Genomic DNA, 15609 nt, shown 5'->3' with positions numbered 1-15609 from the left:
AATGAAACACTAATTGGCCAGAATGTGCATATTGACAAGCGTGGTTGCTGAATCTATTCTGCAGCCCACCTGCGAGGGCACGTGGATCCTGCTACAGCTTCATACTGTAACAACTATTCCACCTAGTCCCTTTGACTAGCACCTGGATCATAGACCTACATATCCCTCCCATCCATGTACTTATCCAAACTTCTCTAAAATATTGCAATTGAACCCACATCTTCCACTTCCTCTGGTAGTTGTTCCACACCTGCATCACCCTCTATGTAAAGTTCCTGTTAAATATTTCTCCTTTCACCCTCAATCTCACCACCTGAAGCTCCTTACCTCCTTTCATTTACCCTAACTATATCCTCATAATTTTGTAAATCTCTGTCAAATCTCCCCTCATTCTCCACACTACAAAGATTAAAGGGTGATTTATATTTGTGGTCGCATCGACGCCGTAGGTAACGCGTACTCTATGCCATACCTACGCTGTAGGGTGACATGCACCTCTCCAGAAAAGTTACTCATGCATCGCGGCAACACAGACTGCAACAATGTGCTTGGTCCGCTTGGTAGCACCGCATTTCCTCCGATGTATTTCCGGTTGCTTCTTCTCCGCCATGTCTGTAGGCTGTGCGTACACCGATGTGAAATAAATGAACCAAATTGTCAATTCTACCTGCTGACATGAGAAAATGTTTGAAATGCATTTCCTCATCTATGTCTGTCATGAAGAAACTCAACACAGTGGCATAGAAACCTCACCAACAACTAGCGTTTTGTCGCACACCAACGCATGCTTGCTAAGGTATGGAAAGATGCAGAAGTGAAAATCAGGGTTATGGCATAGGCTGCGGCGTCGCCCGTATGCACAAGTATAAATCAGCCTTAATGTCCGAAACTATTCAGCCTTTCCCTGTAAGTCAGATGCTCAGCTCTCAGCATCACCTTTTAAAGCTTCTCTATACTCTTTCCATCTCACTGACTTCATTCCTGTAAGTAGGTGACCAGAACTACACACAATACTCCATATCTGGCCTCATTACTGTCTTTTACAACTGCAACATAACAAACCCAATCCCTGTATGTTTCATGAAGGATACTGTGCCAAAAGCTCTCTTTAGACCCTAGCCAACTGTGGTGTCATTTTCTAGGAATTATGGATCTGTATTCCCAGATCCTTCTGTTCTACTGCACTCCTCAGTGCCCTCCCATTCACTGTGCAAGTCCTACCCTAGTTTACAATCTCAAAGTGCAATGTCTCACACATGTCTACATTAAATTTCATGTTCGATTTCTCAGCTCATTTTCTCCAGTTGGTCTAGATCCTGCTGCAAACTTTGATAGCCTCTCTTGCTGTCCATTATGTCTGCAGTCTTAGTGTCATTTGCAAATTTGCCAATCCAGTTTACTAAATTATCATTTGGATTGTTAATACATCTATCAAAGCTTTTGTGATTGTTCTTCACTTTGTCTGCCAGAACAACTGTGTGCCTTCTTTTATCCCTCCTGATTTCACTCTTAATTGTTCTCTTTAATTTCTTTTACTCCTCAAATGCCTCATTTCTCCTTTGTTGCCTGTACCTGCTATGCCCCTCTTACCTCTTCTTAACAAAGGCCTCAATATCCCTCGAAAACCAAGGTTACCAATACCTATTAGCCTTGCCTTTTATTCTAATAGGAACATATCAACACTGTACTCTCAGTGTTTCCCTTTTGAAAGCCTCCCACTTCCCAAGCACCCCTTTTGCCAGAAAATAATGTGTCACAATCCACACTTGCCAAATCCTTTCTGATGCCATCAAAATTGGCCTTTTTCCAATTCAGAATTTCAGGACTTGCGGTAAGATGGCGATTGTTTAGTCGCTTCAAACTTTCGCTCCGTTACATTTCTTACCTTCGTACTATGTACCTCCCTTTTTTATTTCAGTTTGTTAATTTACTTTTCTTTCTTATCTGCCTGCGAATATGTCTATCTCACAATGGCTACAAAGATTCCCAAATCTGGGAAAAAAGAAGCTTCTACATCTCTGTCTGCCGAGATTCTCTCTATCCTGGAACAGAATCGACAGGACATTATAATTGATATCAAGACTGAATTTAGGGCCTCTATCAGTCAGCTGGAATCAAAATTGAACCAGATTAACTCCAGAGTGGATGATCAAGCTGAACAATTATCTTGCATCAACCTAACCTCCAAAGATTTAAAGCGCTGCGTTCAGCAGCTGGAAACTCTCTGCTCCAACTTGAAGGAGCAAAACAGCAAACTTTCTTCCAAAACAGCGGATCTCAATAATCAGAGCAGGCGTAATAATTTACGAATTCTCGGTTTGCCAGAGGCCACTGAAACAGGCTCTCCCGTTGAATTTTTCTCTTCTTTCCTTGGTGAGACCTTCGGGAAAGAAATTCTTCCGACTCCACTGAGTTAGAAAGACCCCATAGAGTATTTACTCCTCGGGCTGTTTTGGATTCTAGAGCACACTCAAGTATCCTGTGTTTTCATCGCTATCAGGTGAAAAATCTTCTGATCATGGAGACACGCCAGAGAGGTACCTGGACGTACTGAGGCAATACCATTCATATCGTTGAAGACTATGCCCTCAGGTTTTGAAGATGCATGCCGAGTTCAAAGACATTATGTAAGAGCTCTTTAATCGTGGATTCAAACCTTCCCTCCGTAACCCCACCGATCTTCGAATTACTCTTACTACTGGGGACTATAAATGGTTTAAGTCAGTCAATGAGGCCGAGAAGTTTATTGAAGGTCTCCCAGCCATTTTGACTTCTTCGAACCTGATTTGACTTTCTAAAATGACCAATAAGTACTTTTTAAAATAAAAGTCCTTTTGCGGACTCAGAACTTATTTGAGTAATTTAGTCCACTTTTGAATATCTAACTACTGCGAACCATAAATGGTTTTAGTCGGTTTCTCTTCGGACTTGATGTGATTTTCTTAAATGGTCGATTAAAAAAAAGCCTTCCTGTGGACTCAGATTTAATCTGTGTAACTTTGTTCACATTTGAATAACGTTATCTACTGAGAACCATAATTGGTCTCAGTTTATTTAGGAAGCTTAGAGTTTTTACTGAAGGTCTCCCTGCCAATTTATTGTATCTGACTTGCTTTTTTTTTCAAACAGCTGTTTTGTACTTCCTTTATATTTAGAATTTCCCCTCTCTTTTTCCCCTTTGTTCTTTTTTTTCTCTTAAATTTACTTTTTTTTTCATAATTTCTCGTGGGTAGATTATTTCTTGATTATTATTTCATATTAAGTCATTTTTTTCTGACAATATTGTTTCTGTTTGCAATTCTGATTTGTAGTGCATAAGTTAGCCAGTTTTTGCTATATTATTTAAACGGAGCTTTTGTCAATGTATGGAACTGGAAGTTGGTTTTTGTGGTGTCTTTTTTCTTGTAGAGCTAGCTGCTTTTTTGGGTAGCCATCTAGTTTTGGGTTGCGGGGATGGGGTGGGTTCTCCAGTACCAACACTTTCCAATGTTTTTATTGCTTTTCCTTGTTATTCTGGACTTGTCTTTGTCCTGATCTTACTGATTTATATTTATATTTTTGCTCCCAAACTGTTATTTCAATGTCTGACCTTATATATGTCTACTACCTTTTATGTTTTAACAATTGATAATGGTTAGTTCATTGAAATTTGTGAGCTGGAATGTAAAGGGATTAAATCATTCTGTTAAAAGAAGGAAGGTCTTCTCCCATATTAAGCAACCTAAAGCTGACATTGCCTTCCTCCAAGAAACTCATATTCGTAGTTTCGATAATTCTCGTCTTATGTCAAGGTGAGTGGGTCAGCATTTTCATTCATCCTTCCCAGTCAAGGCTGGGGGGGGGGGGGGTTCTATTCTTATTAATTCAAATGTTCCTTTTGAACTCCATAGTAAGATATCTGATACAAATGGCCATTTTATTATTGTTTCTGGCAAATTATATAACACTACGGTGGTACTAGCTAACTTATATGCTCCTAATTCCGATGATGTTAACTTTTTTGAACGCTTTTTCTTCTTCATTACCAGATCTGAATTTATACTCTCTTATACTGGGTGGTGACTTTAATTGCTGGTTAGATCTAGCTTTGGATTGATCGTCCTCTGTTCCTAGATTACCTAGTAAATCTGCTTTAGCTAGTCATTCTTTTCTCTCTAACTATGATATCTCTGATATATGGCGTTTCTTTCATCCTACTGAGAGAGATTATTCTTTTTTTTCACATGTTCATCATACCTTTACTAGAATTGATTATTTTTTAATCGATAATCAACTTATTTCATTTGTTCACTCTTGTGATTATCAGAGTATATTGATTTCCAATCATGCTCCAGTCACTTTGTCTTTAAATCTTCCCGGTCTCCCTCAGAGGAATAAACATTGGTGTTTTAACCTGTCTTTGTTATCGGATGATGATTTTGTAAAATTTATTAAGGATTAGATAACTTTTTTCCTAAACACCAATACATGATCTGAAATTTCATCCCAGATTGTCTGGGATGCTATGAAAGCATATTTGAGGGGTCAAATAATTTCATATAAAACGAATCTTAATAGAAAGTCCCATGTAGAGCGATTAGATTTGACTAATCAGATTAAAGTATTAAATCAACTATATGCCCAGACTAAAATCCCCGAATTGTACAAGAAGTGTGTAGAACTCCAAACTAAATTTGACCTTCTCTCTACTCAACCAGTCAAACGTCAACTTCTTGAAAGTAAGAGTCGCTTTTATATTCAAGGTGACAAATCTGGCAAGTTTCTAGTTAATCAGTTGAGACGTTCTAAAGTTAAGCAACATATTACAAAGATTCGGAAGGAGAATGGGGATATTACATCGAATCATTCTGAAATTAATGACCTATTTAAGAATTTTTATTCTCAGCATTATTCCTCCGAATCCGAAAAAGGGCAAAGACCCAACAGAGTGCTTCTCTTACAGGCCGCTTTCTTTGTTAAATGTTGATGTCAAAATTTTGGCCAAAGTTCTGGCCCATAAATTGGAAAATGTTATACCCTCTATTATTGCTGAGGACCAAACCCGTTTTATTAAAAATCATCTTCCCTTTTTTAATATACGGCATTTATTCAATATTTTCTACTCACCTTCAATTGGGACACCCGAATGCGTTATTTCTCTCGATGCGGAGAAAGCGTTCGATTGTATAGAATGGAATTACCTTTTTGCGATTTTAGAAAAAATTAACCTCGGTCAAAGTTTTATCTCTTGGATTAAATTGTTATATTTATGTCCTACCACCTCTGTTTTGACTAACTCTCAGCAATCCCAGTCATTTAGCCTTAAACGTGGCACCCGTCAAGGATGCCCCTTCAGTCCCTTCCTTTTTGATTTGGGTGTAGAACCACTGGCGATTGCATTTCAAAGCTGTCCTGAACTGACGGGGATCTGGAGAGTGGGTGTTGAGCATAAAGTTTCTCTTTACACTGACGATTTATTACTTTTCTTTCAACTCCGTCCACATCCTTACCCCCAATGTTTTCACTTCTTGATCAATTTAGCCAGTTGCCTGGCTATAAACTTAACCTACATAAGAGTGAACTTTTTCCAATTAATAAAGAAGCACAAGCATTAGCATTTCGTGACCTCCCCTTTAAAGTAGTCGATAAGCAATTTACTTATCTTGGTATTACAGTTACAAGGAATTTTAAGGATCTTTTTCGTGAAAATTTTGCCAATCTTTTGAACTCTACAAAACAGAGTTTGTCACAATGGTCACCTTTATCTATGTCCTTGGTAGGTCGTGTTAATGTTATTAAAATATATATCCTCCCTAAATTTTTATATTTATTTCAATCTATTCCAATTTTTATTTCTAAAACCTTCTTTGATTCCTTAGACTCTATTATTTTATACTATCTATGGAAGGGTAAGCATTTTAGACTTGATAAAGCTTATCTTCAAAAATCTAAAAAAGAAGGTGGCATGGCTTTACCTAATTTTTGTCTATACTATTGGGCAGCTAATATTCGTTGTCTTATCTTCTGGTCTTTTTTTCATAGCCAGTCTGACAGCCCTAAATGGGTAGCAATGGAGCTGAACTCTACTAAGGACCTCTCTATTTCTGCATTTCTTGGATCTGCACTCCCTAGTAGTTTGCCTAGACTAATTGTTAATCCTCTTGTTAGACATACTCTGCGAATATGGGTCCAGTTTAGAAAATTTAATGGTTTCCATGGTTTTTCCCTTTCTAGTCCTATTTTACATAACCATCTTTTTTTACCTTCTATGCACGATTCAACATTTTATGATTGGTATAGAAAGGGCATTAGGCATTTTGAAGATCTTTTCATTGATAGTCGTTTCGCATCTTTTCAACAACTCTCTGCTAAGTTTAATCTACCTAATGCCCATTTCTTTAGGTATCTCCAAATCAGACACTTCATTAATCCTTTATCACCCAACTTTCCTGAGATGCCTGAGAAAAACGCTGTGGACTTGTTACTTTTCTATTAATCCACTGGGTAAGGGCTTAATATCTTTTATTCGTGATAAATTAGTGCCTTAACGGCGCGCCCCCTTTGATAAAATTAGAATGGCTTAGGAGCATGACGTAAATATTTCCATATCTGATGTAGTCTTGGACTCAATTCTCAAGTCAGTTAACTCAACTTTTCTTTGTGCTCGCCACCATCTTTTACAGTTTAAGATTGTACATAGGTGTCAGGTTGGGTTACGGTAGGACTCAAGTGCAGACCAATGAATGCTCTTTTACCAGGATTTATTAGGGAGCACAAGGGCAACAGTCTTTCAAAAACAGGAGGCAGGCACAAATCTGGAATGGCAGGCAGAGGTCTTACCCGGGAAAGGCAGTCCGGCGAGGGCAGATGATCCAGAGCGCACAGGCAAAAATCAGGTTCCAAAACAGGCAAAATCCATAAAGTCCGGATTCCGGCAAAATCAGTTGGCAGAAGTCACAATGGTAGGCTGGAACGACTCAGGTCAGAGCTGGGGCAAACTGGCAGAGAATGTGAGTCAAGGCATGGTTTACATGGACCGGGTAATGAGTGAAAACAGAAACAGGTGAGTGCTAGTGAGGAGATAAGTGGGTAATTGGCGAAAGTCCAATAAGGAAAGGGGCTGGGCCAAAACCCACATGGCCAGGTGAAAGAAAGCAGAAATTAAAGACAGTCATGGTCCAGAGCTATCAGCAGAGGCCCTTCGACCCAGTGTTCAGGCCGGATCCTTAACATTAGGGCTCACATGTCCAAATCTAAATTGTCCCAATTTTAGTCTAACATTAGTCCTGTTTGTGATAAGTGTAAAAGTGGCGAGGCTTCTCTTATTTATATGTACTAGACCTGTCCTATTCTAGAGAAATTTTGGAGAGATGTTTTCCTAACCTTATCCCATATTCTGAATTGCCACCTAGAAGCTAACCCTCTAATTGCTCTTTTTGGTTCCTTGGCTGAGACAGAAATACATTTGAGTCTGACTAAACGTCGAACATTATCTTTTGCTTCTCCTGTGGCTAGACGTTTAATTCTTTTTAGGTGGAGAGATGTTGCCCCACCCACACATGCTCAATGGCATAGTGATATTATCTCCTGTTTAGACTTTGAAAAAATTCACTACTCACTTCTTCATTCAGACATAAAGTTTCATAAGGTGTGGGGACCTTTTCTTGAATATTTTCATAACTTTTCTTTAGATTAAGTTTTTTTTCAGTCCCTTACTTTCAGCTTTTTTTCTCGGTAGTAGGCATTATTATCTTTTGTTCTTATTTTTTGGGGGTTTGAATGTTCTGATTTATATTTCCTACATTTTGCTGTGGTTGGTCCAGAGTTGTTTTTGCGGGCGGGTACTAACTTTATATGACTTTAGTTTGGGTGCTTTTTTATCATTATTTTGAATCATATTATCATTGTATGTTTATCTTGCACTGTATTAATCTCTTAGTTTGGTCTTGGGGTTTTTTTTGTAGTGTTGTAGAAATGCATATAAAATCAATTTTAAAAATTTAGAATTTCAATGAGAAACAGTCCTATTCTTCTCCATAATTATCTTGAAACTAATGGAATTATAATTACTAGATCCAACATGTTCCCTTAGACACAGTTCTGTTACCTGCCCTATCGCAGTTTGATCCAATTATCTAAGCTTGTTCACCTTATCTACAAATGTATAATATTTCTTGCAATAGATGCATCTCAGAATATTTTATTTCCATCATGCTCAATCTTTGGGTTCTCTACATGCTCTTTGTATGTAGGCTTAACATCATCTTATCCCACAAACACTCAACAATCTGCCTTGGCACTCTTGTTCCCATCCTAGTCTAAACCTCGGAGCTGTGCTCTTCTGTGATGGTTTCTCTGAGTAGTAATGCCACCACTCTCCCTATAATACTTCTCTTTCTATCATGTCTAAAACAACAGAACTCAGGAATATTGAGCTGCTGGTCCTGCTCCAATTGCAACCACATCTCACTAATGGCTACAATGAAGGATATTGGTCTTTCTCCAGTTCATGTGTGAACCATCCCTTCTTCACAGTTCCACCTTCTCCGACTGATTCAAAAGTCTGAATCCCTCCCCCTTGTACCATCTCTTTAGCCACGAGTTAAAACTAAAATACCTACCTACTGTATTTCTGGTCTCACTATCACTTAGTATAGGTAGCAATCCTGAGATCACCACCTCCGGAGGACATGTCCTTTAACTTAGCACTAACTCCCTGAATTCACTTTTCCGGACCCCTTCCTCCTTCTTGACTATGTTATTGGTACCAATGTGGACCACAACCTCTGGCTGTTCATCCTCCCCTTTAAGAATGTTTTCGACTCAATCCAAGAAGTCTCTGAACTTGGTATCTGAGAGTCATAAAATGGCTAGGAATCTCATTCCCTTCTGCAGAATCTCCATCTGTTCCCTTGACTAATGAATCCCCTGTCATTGCTGCTAGTCTCATTTCTCCCCTTCCCTTGTGTGTCAGACTCAGTGCCAGACATCTGACTGCTGTGGCTTTACTCTGTAGCTCATCCCACAACAGTATCCAAAACAATATACTTGCTATTAAGTGTGTAGCCACAGTGCTACCCTGCACTGGATGCTAATCCCCTTTTCCTCTGAAGGTAATTATGTTACCTGGGTCCACACCTTAGGTGGAACTGATTCCCTGTATCTCCTGTCAAATAACTCCTCAACTTCCTGATTGGTCCAGAGTTCATTCAGCTCCAGCTCCCTAATGTGGTTTGTAAAAAGAGAGAGAGGGAGAAAAAGAGAAATAGAGAGAGGTGGAGAGAGAGGAAACTAGAAAATTTCCTTGGCCTGCACCTCTTCTCACCAAAACCTTAAGTCCCCCTACTCTAGTCCTGGCCAGACCAGCAATGACTGCTCTCTTTAAACCTAACTTCTTTTTAAAAGCCTTTGCCAAGTGCCTCATTAGCCAATGATCTCATGCCCACCAAATAACCTGACTGGTCCCGCTTGCTTTTTAAAGCTGTGCTTATTTGTCCACAAGCCCTTATGTTCCTGCCTAATTTTTTTGTAATTAGCCTTCTTCCAATTTAGCACTTTTGCCTCCCAACCAGTCTTTTCCTTATTCATAATTATCTTTAAGCTTACGGATGAACAGCTGGCTTGAAAGCATATGTAGGAGAAAGGGCTTTTGGTACTTGGATCATTCAGATTGCCACTGGGGCTGGGGCAGGTGGACTTGGTATAAGAAGAACAGGTAACATCCAAATTTGAAGAGGACTAACACACCCAAACTGCTGGAGTCAGGCAGCGTCTATGGAGGGGATGTTTCAGGCTATGGCACGTCATCAGCATTGGAAGGGAAAGAGGCTGAAGCCAGTGTAAGAAAGTAGGGAAGGAGAAGGAGTACAAGCTGGAGGTGATAGCAGACACCAAATCAGAGGGAAGGAACCTGAGTTACTGAGGGAGGGGGCATGAAGTGAGAGGCTGGGAGGTGATAGGTGGAAGCTGTGAGGACCTGAAGAAGGAATCAAATAGGAAAGGATTGTGGATCATTTAAGAAATGGAACAATGAGGGAAACCAGAGGGCCTTGATGGGCAGGTAAGAGGGGAAGAGGGAAACCAGAATGCAGAATAGATAAAGAGAAAGGGGGAGGGGGAAAATTACTGGAAGATAGAGAAATTGGCATTTCTCCAACAAGTGGAAGGTGGGTGTGATCCTGGAACCAGTAAGTGGATAGATCGATGTGAGGTATTATCTGGAATGGACAATGAATTGGGTCAAGAGCTTGTGGGGGTCGGCATGCAGGGTGGACAGTCAGACAAGGTCTCCAGAGTGGTCTGGTTGGGCACCATCAGCAGTTGGCCTGGTTGCAGTAGGTGAGATTGGCAGTATTGGAATCGGTTGTTTATTAAAATACTTTTTATAAAATACAAATTGAATTATTGCAAGACTAAAATCATAGTTTTAATGATAGCTTATTTATTACTGACATAATTTGTATTTTTAACAATTTGGATCTTCAACAAATGCATATATTTTTCACAATATGTGGTGCTTTGCCTCCGCTTACTGGTGGAACATGGTATAGCAGTTTGCATAACAGTTTGACACATTTTACTTTTTAACCGGCAAAGTGCTAGCACATTACCCACATGTTGTGATTGTGTAGCTGTTCACTAGTCTCTGCTTATTCAAGGAATTTCTGTTATCTGGATTATAAAGACAATAAATTTTTGCAAAAGAGTCATCTTCATCTTTGCTTAATTCCTTTCTCCTTTGTTTCTGAACTCCCCACTTCACTTCAACTTTTCTGTATTTTTTGCTTATACTTTAAAATAAATGATTGTGAAGGATTGCAGTTTCCAGTCATTCTTGAACTCCTGAAAGAACCCAGAGATCAAAAGTTACTGAGATCCAATGGCATGCTCCTTCACACATTCTGGCGGCTGTGAACCAGGGCCCTGGCGATGTGACCTCCACCATTGGCTCCTCTGCAGGGAACATTTGGAGCTGGTAGCCATGAAATAGTTCAAAGGTAACACAATCTTGGCAGAAGAGGTGCACAAACTGTGGGGCAACTTGGCTCAAAACAGATACTTCTTCCGTGTGGAAGTGTTAGAGACAGCAAAGCTTTGCCAAAACTTCCCCACTTGCTGATTGGCTCTTTCTGACTATCCACTGGTCTGCAGATAATAAACAGAGGACAAACTCACTGAGGTGCAGAGGACAGGCAGAAGGTTAGCCAGAAGTGTGAGATCCTGGTGTCCACAGTGTCCTGGGGGAAGCCATGGAGGTGGGCTACATGATGGTCCAATATTTCAGTGACTAGCAGAGCTTTAGAGACCTATGAAGTGCCTCCCTCTTTGGGAACTGAACCACCTATGTCATGATCAACATAGTCCATCGGAAGGTGGCTAATCTTTGATGAAATCAGTGCAATATGGGACCACTGATGTTGAGGGACCGGCAGCGGCCACAGGAGACCAGAGGGCCATTGGTTGGGGAAATTGGACTGGGCACATTGAGGATAGGCAATGACAAACTTCAATAATAGTGCGCAACAAGAGATGTCATCACAGAAAATCTAGATTCATTTAGCACCTGGATGGCTGGAGAGGGTGAGGAGCGGATCCTCTGGAATGCCTCAGAGCACACAGCCCCAGGTATGAAAATGCAGCTGTCAGATACGTCAGCTGGAAAAGGCTCGTGCTGTAAGGCCTGCTGGATCTGGTTCTCGAAGTCCCAGATGATCGGAGTGAGTATCTGCGAAATAGGAATGATGAGCTGAGGGTCAATTGCCCGTTTCAGCTGGGTTGAACGGTCATACCAGAGAGTCCACCTTAGTGCTTCAGGAGCCGGGTTGATAGGAGATGATGAAGCTGAATTGCTCGAAGAAGAGGGCCTGACATGGGTTGAGTTGTCAGTGTTGAGTTGTTAGTGTATATGAGATTCTAGGGGTCAGTCCAGACTAGCAAGCGCTTGGTGTTTCCCATCAGCCAGTCTCTATTCCTCCGAGGCTCACTTGATGGTGATCTGCTCCCTATTTCCCATTCTATAACAGCTCTCTATAGAGTTGAACTTGCATGAGAAGAAGGCAGAAAAGTGTGTCTTCCCATCTGGTCCTTTCTGGGAGAGGGTAGCCCTGGTGCCCACGTCAGATGCGATCACCTCTACCATGAAAAATCCAGAGAGGTTCAGATGGCAGAGAATGGGAGCAGTGTGTTATGACCCCAGCCCCCTCCTTTGTGAGATTCGCAAGAGCCCTAGTCAAGGGGGGGTCAAATGACCCAAGAGAGAGAGGGAGACGTGCTGAAGACCATGTTCCCCAGGGAAGCAGAATAAAGCGACTCTTTGACTATTGTCTCATGAAAACCACGTGTAAAGCCCTTGGGCAAAGTGGGCTGGTCGCTCAACAAGACAAAAGCCTCGGACATAGCCATTGTCTTGGGAGACACCTTTGTGGGATAAGGAATTGGCCTACGTGCAAAATCTCAGGGCAATGTGAGATGGGTGATGGGGGAAGGATTGCCTCGCCCCCCTACCCTGATGGACATCTACAACCCTGCCAGTCCAGATAAAAGGTGGGCTGCCGAGGCGGGGCGCCAGACGCACCAGAAGATACGCGAGAATTCCTGCGACTGCATTTAGAGAGCGACAGCCGGTGGTGGGGTTCGTGTGCGTCCTTCCCTTGCCTGGGATTGGCGACCTCACCACGGAAGACGGCCTAGCTACAGGGGAAGCCACGGATGAGAGTCCATTCCCCAACGAGACTTCCGACTACCTCCTACAGGTTGGAAAACCTGTCGGGTAAATGTTTCATTCTCTCTCTCTTTCTAACAAAAGTGCACCAACGCGACACCACAACCGACGGCGGCTGGTGGAACTGCAGTGACCGCAAAAAGACTTTTAAATATCCAGTAAACAATATATATCTACATTACCCCTAGACAACTGTAGAGCTTATTTCTGATTGATTATTACTATACCTGTGCTTTAGATTGAGTTGTGACGACGTATATGATCTGAATGTTTTGTATTAACCATACGTTTGTGCCCCTTTATAAATAAAAACGTTTGAAAATAGTAGCATCAGGCTTCAGTGGATCCATCTATCTTTGCTGGAAAACTACCTGGTTACTGGGGAACGTAACAAGTGGGTTGCTCGTCCCAGATTTGAAACCAAAGGGGAGGGTCAGTGAATCGGGCTGTAAGTCCAAACTTAAATCTGGTTACGCAGGTAGCCAGACAGGAAACCAGCAAAGATGGATGTGGGTGAATTTATGAGAAATCCGACTGTAGAGGCGCTAGGGACGGTTACCAAATCAGACTTGGTAAATCTGGCAAAGGGGTTAAGCCTCGCAGAGGTGAGGTCATCAATGAAAAAGCAGGGTCATAAATCAGTATTACATTGAAAAGGAGGTGTTTGCAGCTGAGGATTTGGAAAATATCCCCGAAAAGAGATTTGCGAGTGGGACAGATCAGGTAGAGTTGGAGAAAGCAAGGTTGGACCATGATCTTAAAGTAAAGCAGCTAGAAGCAGCTGAAAAGGCTGAGGAACGAGCTGAAAGGGAAAAGGAACAAGCTGCAAAGGAAAAGGCTGAGGAAAGGGAGCAGGTGTTCAAACTAAAGGAATTAGAGATGAAACGGGGTCATGAGCTCCAGCTAAAGCAGCTAGAAGCAGAAGCAGAAGAGAAAGAGAGACAAAGGAGCCATGAATTGGAGCTGGACAGGCGAAAGCAAGAGCGAAGAGCTCAAGGGCAAGAGAGAGAGGAGGGGTTTGATGTTAGTCGGGCGTTGAGGTTGGTCCCCCCGTTCGAGGAGACGGATGTTGATAGTTATTTCTTGCTTTTTGAAAAGGTGGCAGTGAATCAGAAGTAGCCCAGAGAGCAGTGGGTGGCGTTGTTACAAAGTGTGTTACGAGGGAAAGCACAGCGGGCATATGCCGCATTGCCCCCAGGAGGGGAAGGGAATTATGATCAAGTAAAGGAAGCCATTCTCCGAGGTTACAAGTTAGTACCTGAGGCGTATAGACAAAGGTTCCGAAATTTAAGAAAAGGATGGAATCAAACGTATACCGAGCTAGCCCACGAGAAGGGTGTGCTCTTGGATCGTTGGTGCACCGCAGAAAAGGTGGCTGAGAATTATGGGCGTCTCAGGGAGTTATTTTTGATTGAGGAATTTAAAGGTTGTGTTCTGGAAGAGATCCGGATGTATTTGAATGAGAGGACGAATCAGTCCATCTCAGAAATTGCTAGGTTCACAGATGAATATGCCCTAACCCACAAGACAAAGTTTTCCTTGCCAAAAAGTTACCAGAGAGACCGTGGGAACGGTAGAGAAAGTCCGCCGGCTGAGGCGGAGATCCCGCTCGGAGCTAGTGGTAAAATTGAGGAGGAGAGGCAAGACGGCAGGAGAGGTCCTGGCTTGACCTGTTTTAATTGTGGAAAGGTGGGACATATTGCATCTAAATGCTTTGCTCCGAGAAAGGAGCCAGAGAGAGGGAAAGCAGCGATCCCTATCGGGTGTGCAGTGGTAATCAGAAAATCGGCAAGAGGGTCCCAGGGGAGCAGAGAGCGCGAGGGGTCAGAGATTTATATTGCACACGGAACCGTGTCTGTGAGGAAGGGGGACCCGCCCATTCCCGTACGGATTTGGAGAGACACGGGGGCGGAGCTATCATTAATTAGCCGTAACGTATTACAATTCGGACCTCCGACGGGCGAGGTAGCCCTGAGAGGAATAGGAAAAGGGACAAAAAGGGTGTCTTTGCGTAGGGTCATTTTGGATTGTGAGCTGGTGTATGGATCAGTTGAAATGGGGGTGCCATCAGAATTCCCGAGAACTGACGTGGATGTTCTCCTTGGGAACGATTTAGCAGGAGGAAAAGTTTGGTCGGCCATGACTATGACCCGCCGACCGGTGCGTGTTGAGGCCCCGCCCATAGAGTCCCCGAGCTATCCGGCATGCGCGGACACTCACAACCTGTCGAGAGCGGCAGCAGAGAACGGGAGCAGTTTAAAATTGGCCAGTTTTGATTTGGCCCAGACGTCTTTACCGACCCTGTGCCACAAGGGTTTCGAGGGTGGTAAAACGAGGAATAGTAATGTAAAAGGGGGTAAGGGAGAGAAGGTAGATCTTCCCTTAGCGAAGAAAAAGGTCCTAGAGGTAGGAAATAAAGATGAGAAACAGATAAAGCTGTTAAAAGGTCCAGGGTTGGACATGGATGATCTGTCTGGTTTGGCAGGACTGTTTGAAGAAGTTGAAAATTCTAAAGGTGTTCCCGATAATGAAATGAGGGCAGTCCTAGATGAAAAGGATGCCATTTCCTTGAAGAAGTCTGCTGGGTTGGCAGATGGGGTTGTTTCAGCCCACGGGGTTGAGTTTACTCCGGAAGTGAGGTGCCAAGAGACTAACTGGGAGGATCAGGGGAATTTAGAATTTGAAAAGGGTACGGGTATTGAAAGCCTGGAAGAGGCCAATGCCCCGTTTGAGTGTGTCCAAGATGGGGATGCACGTGGTCCTGAACCTAGTCACGGAGCTCAGAAAAAATCTGAGGTATTTGACTCAGCTGGACGAGACGGTCGTCCTTTTGGAGCAGATAGACTTGGTTCGGAAAAAAAAGGGTTAACCTTGGGAAGTGTGAGTTCCCAGATGGTTGTGCTGAAGGG

The sequence above is a fragment of the Hemitrygon akajei genome, chromosome 10, assembly GCF_048418815.1.
Source record: "Hemitrygon akajei chromosome 10, sHemAka1.3, whole genome shotgun sequence".
Classification (NCBI taxonomy): Eukaryota; Metazoa; Chordata; class Chondrichthyes; order Myliobatiformes; family Dasyatidae; genus Hemitrygon; species Hemitrygon akajei.
Note: the sequence above shows the minus strand (reverse complement) of the source record.